The following is a 9,039-nucleotide window of genomic DNA, read 5'->3' on the forward strand; positions in this document are numbered from 1 at the left end:
GTGTGAATGTTCACTCTGTATGAGTGTGAAGAAGCTGTGAGTAAAAGATATGAGCTGGATGTACCTGTTGATGAGCAGAAGTAGCCAAGTGTACCTGGCAAAAATTGATAGCCAGGTCCAGGGCCAATTCCTTCTTAACCTGGAACATGAAGAGGGGCAATAGCCAAATTAAATAGGGAGATTTGTTTAGATCCCCTCTTCAAAACTATTTCACTTTACCCTTTCTTACACATGGAAAATAGACCAAATACAAATATGCTAAAGATTTTCAATAATACATAAGTGTCAAAATAGTATATTTTTCAGAGTACCAGTACTGCAAGGAACCCTTTGCAGGGGATGCTGCGAGTGAACGTTTCGAATGTGGATTTTGTCGCACTGACCAACAGTCAAACATATGCAATTAGCAAAGAATTGTAGTGATCACCCTTTTTTATTTAAGTATTGAGGTTATTAAAGTATAATAGCGTGTCCAATATATGTATATATATATATGTATATATATTACGGCTGTTAAACGATTACAATTTTTATTTGAGTTAATTACAGCTTAAAAATTAATCGTAATTAATCACAATTCAAACCATCTATAAAATATGCCATATTTTTCAATAATTATTGTTGGAATGGAAAGATAAGACACAAGATGGATATATACATTCAACATACGGTACATAAGTACTGTATTTGTTTATAATAACAATAAATCAACAAGATGGCATTAACATTATTAACATTCTGTTAAAGCGATCCATGGATAGAAAGACTTGTAGTTCTTAAAAGATAAATGTTAGTACAAGTTATATAAATTTTACATTAAAACCCTTTTTAATGTTTTCGTTTTAATAACATTTGTAAAATTTTCAATCAAAAAATAAACTAGTAGCTCGCCATTGTTCATTTCAATAATTACACAATGCTCATTCATGGTGCTGAAACCCATATAATCAGTCACACCCAAGCGCCAGCAGAGGGTGACAAAACACAAGTAACAAGTGGACATTAAACCGTGCTGTCATTTTAATCTGTTTGAGCAGGGCATGTGCGTTAAATGCGTCAAATTATTTAACGTGATTAAAAAAATTAATTACCGCCCGTTAATGCGATAATTTTGACAGCTCTAATATATATATATATATACATATATACACACACACACACATATATCCATCCATCCATCATCTACCGCTTAATCGGGGGTCAGGTTGCGGGGGCAGCAGCTTTAGCAGGGAAGCCGAGACTTCTTTCTTCCCAGCCACTTCAACCATCTCCACCGGCGGGATCCCAAGGTGTTCCCAGGCCAGCCGAGAGACACAGTCTATCCAGCGTGTCCTGGGTCGTTCCCGGGGCCTCCCGCCAGTGGGACATGCCTGGAACAGCTGCGAACCACTCAAATGGTTTGGCTTGTTGAGACCAACAGCACCACATCATCTGCAAAAAGCAGAGATGCAACCAAAGGCCACCAAACCGGACCCCCTCAAATCTTCGCCTATGCCTAGAAATTCTGTCCATACAGATTATGAACAGAATCAGTGACAAAGGGCAGCCTTGGCGGAGTCCAACCCTCACTGGGAACGAGTTCAACTTACTGCCGGCAATGCAGACCAAATTCCAACACCAAATCCACAAAACACATGTAGACTAGTTGGGCGAACTCCCATGCACCCTTGAGGACCTTGCCGAGGGTGTAGAGCTGGTCCACTGTTCCAGGATGAAACCCACACTGCTCCTCTTGAATCAAAGATTCGACTTCCCGATAGACACTCCTCTCTAGCACCCCTGAATAGACTGTACCGGGGAGGCAAAGGAGTGTGATCCCTCTATTGTTGAAACACGCCCTGTGGTCCCCCTTCTTAACCCACCCCAGTCTGCCAATCCAGAGGCACTGTCCCTGATGTCTACGCGATGTTGTAGAGGCGTGTCAATATAATTTCAAATACTGTAGCTTCAAACAGGTTAAATTTGGTGTGTTTAACCAATAAAAACATTATTTTGAAATTAATAAAAACAAATAACATTCAAGGTTTATTTTGGAATTTCGTACTATTGAATTAATTACCTTCTATTGACGCCGATAGATGTCCAATTCATTTAAACTGAGAGGACTGGCTGGGAAGTTTATCTTTCAGTGCAAAGCGGTAGACAATGACATCCACTTCCTTTTGACCGGGTGAGGCTGGCTCTCCCACGAAACAGGTATTGGACATGTAGCGCCATTAACGACATCCAGTCAAGCGAGTGCCCTAAAAGTATGAACGAAGTGCCCTTTGAATCCAACAATGACAGGGCTTGCAATATGTCACTGATGTACTCTGACTTGGGATTTGACCTTTAATTTCCGTGGAGGTTACTCACATTAACAATCCCTTCAATTTGTCATCGATTTTCTTCCTCTGCCTTCCTATAGTCCCAGTGACCTTAAACCTCGGAAAAATGTGCCACCATATTCATAGAACATCAAGCTATTTGGAGATGGTATTGTGGCCTTTACCTAAATGTGCTTAATTGAAATGTTCTCATTTATTTCCAAAAGACAGCTCTTCTTTGCGTTACACGTTACCAAACTGTCTTGTCACTGTCATAGGCTGACTGATGACAAGTTTGAAATGAACTTTGATGCCATTTCCATATGTTTAAAATGTCAAGGAAATGTATAGGGTCATCTAAAGTACTTTTAATGAGTTACTATTTCAAGAAATAGTACATCTATGCTACATTTGTGTGCAAATTCTGATATCCAGGGCCGGAATACATAGCTATAGCAAGTTACAGGTCTATACCTACCTTAAAAGACGAGGGCCTCCAAATCTGGTCCGTAATTTTGTGTGCAGTTCCCGTATCGCAAAAGTGGGCGTGGCACCTGAACTTTGAAGGTCCATTCCTAGTAAGCTCAAACTTCAGACTGTTTGACATCACAAAGCATTAATGTTACGGGCAGAGGTGGGTAGAGTAGCCAAAAATTGTACTCGAGAGTAGAGTTACTTCAAAATAATATTACTCAAGTAAAAGTATCCCAAAAATGTACTCAATTACAGGTTAAAAAAAAGTATTTGGTGAAAAGGAAACTAAAGTAATGAGAAACATTATAACTTCTTAGAAATTTGTTTTTTTTCTCAGCAAAGTTATCCATTAGAACTCCTGTTACGATGATACTGTACATTAAATAGCCCATTACATAACCACATTAAGCCAAAGGAATACAAACAAACAAACAAACAAAAAAATCACTGAATTCCAGCGACAGAAAAAAATGACAGAAATGAAGCATTATTCGCCGGAAGAGCATGAGTACCCTCTAGTGGAGAAAATAGTTCTTAGTTTGAATAGTTCCTTGATAGTTCCTATTATGAAATTAAAAAGGTCAATCGGTACCAAATAAAGACTGGGAAATAGGTTAAAATAAACACTTTAGAGTCAAATTGAGGGCAGCGCTCTATATCAAATACTTCATTTTTTAAGGCACTTTAAAGACGCCACATGATCGAACAGTATGGCGTGAATCGACATGGAATAATACCCCATCTTTATTTAATTTATTTCTGTAACCACTCTGCTTTTCCTATACGAGCAGACAGTTGCAGTGTTGTTAATAACGGCGTTAGAGTATAACGGCGTTATTTTTTTTCAGTAGTGAGTTATTGCTGTATTGGCCCGAATATAAGACGGCCCTTATTATATGATGACCCCCTCTTTTTCAAGACCCAAGTTTAAAAAAAAAAGACTTTTTGAACACCAAATTAATTTTTATACAGAAAATAATTACAGTACATCCGAAACAAATGATTATAACAATATATTTGAGAGAAGGCATGTTATTTTGCCTCATTCAAACCTTAATATCTGAACATTTAAGTATGTAAACTAAAGCAATCACATTCGTAAATGAATGGCTTCTGGTTTTTGAAATGTAAATAAACCATAATAAACCAATCTATTGTGATAAAACAACAAAATTGCAATAACTGCATTAACCATCAAAGTGAGGTCAAACTGTAACTGCAGTCTTGAAACAAATCTGAATAAGGAAAAACATTGCAATAAAATAATGCAAACTGGTTAAACTTGAGAGTAGCTGAGATCTTTCATGACAGAACATTACTCAAGTTCAGCATTCGCTTCAATGATATCTGGTGCCATCTAGCGTCGTGAATGGGTATAATGTCTAGACCCCGAATATAAGACGACTCCCACTTTTTCAGTCTTATTTCAATGCAAAAAACACTGTCATATTCGGGCCAGTACGGTAATTGAAGTTATTTCTGTAACCACTCTACTTTTCCTATACGAGCAGTCAGTTGCAGTGTTGTTAATAACGGCGTTAGAGTATAACGGCATTATTTTTTTCAGTAGCGAGTAATCTAATTAATCACTTTTCCCATCTTTGCAACACTGTTACCGTTACTGAGGATGCGCTAACGGCGTTACTACAATTTGGTTGAATGAACAGCTTATTGTCTGATTTTGTCATAGCTGCCTGGGAGGTAATGGGTGGTGATGACATTGTGATGCTGATGTAAAAAATGCGATAGAATGTTAATGTGAAAGAAAAATGTAACATGTAATATCGTGTAGAACATGAAAAGTAACGTCAGTTACTTTGCTGAGTGACTAATTACTCTTACAATGAGGTAACAGTTACTAACTCAATTACTGTTTGAGTCATTTATAACTAACTAATAACAATAACTTTTTTGAAGTAAGATTAACAACACTGGTCAGTTGTCAACATAGGCGGAGTTTGACTTTTGGGCCGGGTGGGCACAACATGTTGATGACCCCAAAACGCAGTGTCAGTAATAAAATTAACTTACAAGAATATTTATAATAATAAGTTGAAAATGAGTGTTTTTTTGCTTCCCATGATTCTTGAGGGGAATTCTAAATAAGGCTGCTTAGGACAGCTATACTTTTCGCCAAGATCGTCATCCATCGAATATGGTACGCCCGCCTGTGTCGTGCCAATGTAGTTACCCCAGTCAAAAATTGTATCCCCATATGCCATATGGAGGTAGAGTTGTGTCTTCATTATTCAATAAAAAAAAAATGTTTGGATGCAAAAAAATAAATTTGAAACTCAAAAAATTAATTTGAAAGCTATTTTTCTTTGAATTTTTTTTTTAAGTCAATTTTTTTTGATTGAAGCAACTTTTCTGATTGAAGTAATGTTGTTTTGCGTTTGGGTCACATTTTGGCTAGGACATTTGTGTCTTTATTAATTAATAAAGTAATAATTAAAATTACAAAAAATATATATTTTCGAACGAAAAATTCAGTCATCAGAAAATAAGTTTTTGAATGCGATAGAATATTTGAGACTCAAATAATTGAATTTGAACACATTTAATTATTAATTTTAAAAAAAGTTTTGATTTTAGAAATCCTTTTTGTGTAGGGGCCATATTTTAGGTAGGACATTGGTGTCTAAATCATTAAATCCCCAAAAAGTTGCTTCAATAAAAAAAAAAAAAAAAAAATTCAAGCAAAGATAAAAATCATTTGAAAAATAAAATTGCCCTCCCGATTTTTTTTTTTTTTTTTTTAAATAATATGCAAAGCAAATGACCGTCTAAGGTGCTAGTCACATGATCTGTTCGAAAAGTTATTTTGACCCATTATAAAAGTATCTTTTTTGTTCATTTCATTCATTTTTTTTGTTGTTTCCTTTAATGCTTTACAACTTATATACATACATGTATATTATATATATATATAATATACACAGTTATGGTCAAAAGTTTACATACACTTGTGAAGAACATAATGTCATGGCTCTCTTGAGTTTCCAGTTATTTCTACAACTCTGATTTTTCTCTGTTAGAGTGATTGGAACAGATACTTCTTTGTCACAAAAAACATTCATGAAGTTTGGTTCTTTTATGACTTTATTATAGGTGAACAGAAAAAAAGTGATCAAATCTGCTGGGTCAAAAATATACATACAACAGCGCTAATATTTGGTAACATGTCCCTTGGCCATTTTCACTTCAATTAGGCGCTTTTGGTAGCCATCCACAAGCTTCTGGCAAGCTTCTGGTTGAATCTTTGACCACTCCTCTTGACAGAATTCGTGCAGTTCAGTTAAATTTGATGGCTTTCTGACATTGACTTGTTTCTTCAGCATTGTCCACAAGTTCTCAATAGGGTTTAAGTCAGGACTTTGGGAAGGCCATTCGAAAACCTTAATTCTAGCTATAAGATGCACCGATACCGATACTAGTATAGGCAGGGGGCGCCGATCCGGCCAAAATGGTGGTATCGGTATCGGCGAGTACCAACAAAGACGGCGCCGATACCATTTACCGGTCCATTATTATAACATTTGACCGCAGCCTTTTTTTTTTTTCTCCTGGCGCTCACTACACTTTGTCTCTGTGTTGTGTGATGACACGTGAACACCAAACAGCTTTCGCTATTGGCCTGCTCCAGACCAATGAGAACGGGCCAATAGCCACTTCTTACCAATGACATGGCGACATGGCCGACATGGCGGCGGTCGGGAAATATTTCAAAATAGAAATCCCGTCAATTAAAATCAATGGCTGCATGCAAGATTTGCGGCCTGAAAGTTTCGAGATGTGGAGTTAAACCGGCCAGTTTCAATACCTCGAACCTGATAAAACATTTGAAGACGAAACGCGAACGAACACAACGAGTTTGAGCGTGCAAGAGCAGGACTGCTATCCAGAGGAAGCAGGGCGCTGGACCGGAGCAACTATCTCTGGTCAGTTCACTTCGTCTGCTTTACTTTTACTGTCTTTTAATGAAAGAAATGCCACAGTAATTTGGGAAGTGTTTCCAAAGTAGGGTTGCCACCTTTCAGAAATAGAAATAAGGGACCCACCCACTCCCGAAAAAACGAGGCTAATAGAGAGACGGGATGCTGTGGTCAATTATTATTACTTATAATTGTGAGCGTCCGCAAATGCGGAAACAAGGTTGGACCTCGAAGCGGACAACAAGCGGGGGATACGTACAAGGGTTTAATGATTGCAAACTAAAAATAACACGCGATCGCGGGATAGTAGAAATAACAAAAGGAGTCTGTGACAGCAGGTCGACGGAGCTCAATGCTAAAAACTCGAAGATTAACTAAGACGATAGGCAGCGAGCCAAGAAGCCGAAATAAAAACACTCAAATACCTGCACAGGGTAGAGGTTACAAACGAGTGCAGCACACTAACAGAAAAAACCCAATGCAGGGGCGTAACAAGCAAATGTAGCGAGACTATAGTGCGAGATGTCAAATGGCGATCAGCAAAGCAAATATCTGGGCAGCCTTCTCTGAGCTCACCCATACTTAAATGCTGCGTTGATAAGCCCGCATTGGATTCAGGTGCGACGTCAGGAACGCCCCCACTAACAGCCCAGCAACAAAACACAATCTAACCAGCAGCAGAATGTGACAATAATTTCATGAAAGTTGCACTGTTTGGACTTTGAGAGGTTTAAAAAAGTTTACTCAGTTCATTCAGAGTTTATTATTATGAACTTATTTTTACTTTCTTACTGTTGGGCTAGTATTATACTTTGTACTAGTCTTTTTCCTATTTTGTAAAGGTAAGCAACAGCCTGACAAAGCCTTGATAGCAATGATTTCACATCCAATTATGTAGCTCTTTGGGGGGAAAAAAATATATATATATAATCGGGGTGGTATCGGTATGGTATCGGCCGATACTGCACAGCCAGGTATCGGTATCGGGGCCAAAAAATGGTATCGGTGCAACACTAATTCTAGCCTGAGTTAGCCATTCCATTACAACTTTTGATGTGTGTTTGGGGTCATTGTCCTGTTGGAACACCCAACTGCGCCCAAGACCCAATCTTCGGGCTGATGACGTTAGGTTATCTTGAAGAATTTGAAGGTAATCCTCCTTCTTCATTATCCCATTAACTCTCTGTAAAGCACCAGTTCCATTGGAAGCAAAACAGCCCCACAGCATAATACTACCACCACTGTGCTTGACGGTAGGCATGGTGTACTTGGGGTTAAAGGCCTCACCTTTTCTCCTCCAAACATATTGCTGGGCATTGTGGCCAAACAGCTCAATTTTCGTTTTGTCTGACCACAGAACTTTCCTCCAGAAGGTCTTATCTTTGTCCATGTGATCAGCAGCAAACTTCAGTCGAGCCTTAAGGTACCGCTTTTGGAGCAAGGGCTTCCTTCTTGCACGGCAGCCTCTCAGTCCATGGAGATGCAAAACACGCTTGACTGTGGACACTGACACCTGTGTTCCAGCAGCTTCTAATTCATGGCAGATCTGCTTTTTGGTGATTCTCGGTTGAATCTTCACCCTCCTGACCAATTTTCTCTCAGCAGCAGGTGATAGCTTGCGTTTTCTTCCAGATCGTGGCAGTGACAAAACAGTGCCATGCACTTTATACTTACAAACAATTGTTTGCACTGTTGCTCTTGGGACCTGCAGCTGCTTTGAAATGGCTCCAAGTGACTTTCCTGACTTGTTCAAGTCAATGATTGTTCAAGTCAATAATCACTCACAAGAAATTGCTAATTCGTGTTGCTGTATGTATATTTTTGAACCAGCAGATTTGATCACTTTTTCTGTTAACCCATAATAAAGTCATAAAAGAATCAAACTTCATGAATGTTTTTTGTGACAAAGAAGTATCTGTTCCAATCACTCTATCGGAGAAAAATCAGAGTTCTAGAAATAAATGGAAACTCAAGAGAGCCATGACATTATATTCTTCACAAGTGGATGTAAACTTTTGACCACAACTGTGTGTATATCTATATCTATCTATCTATATCTATCTCTCTCTCTCTCTCTCTCTATATATATATATAGAGAGAGAGATATATATATATATATATATATATATATATATATATATATATATATATATATATATATATATAGGAAAGTCAATTACATGCAATGACACTTTTAGGCCACCGGGCGGCGGGGGAGCTGGCCCCCCTTAAACTCCGCTTATGGTTGTGAACAATTTTTGCGCATGTATGACAGTTTCTAATTTTATTGATGCAGGGAGGCAAACAACTATAGAGTATGCCAT

The sequence above is a fragment of the Corythoichthys intestinalis genome, chromosome 3, assembly GCF_030265065.1.
Source record: "Corythoichthys intestinalis isolate RoL2023-P3 chromosome 3, ASM3026506v1, whole genome shotgun sequence".
Classification (NCBI taxonomy): Eukaryota; Metazoa; Chordata; class Actinopteri; order Syngnathiformes; family Syngnathidae; genus Corythoichthys; species Corythoichthys intestinalis.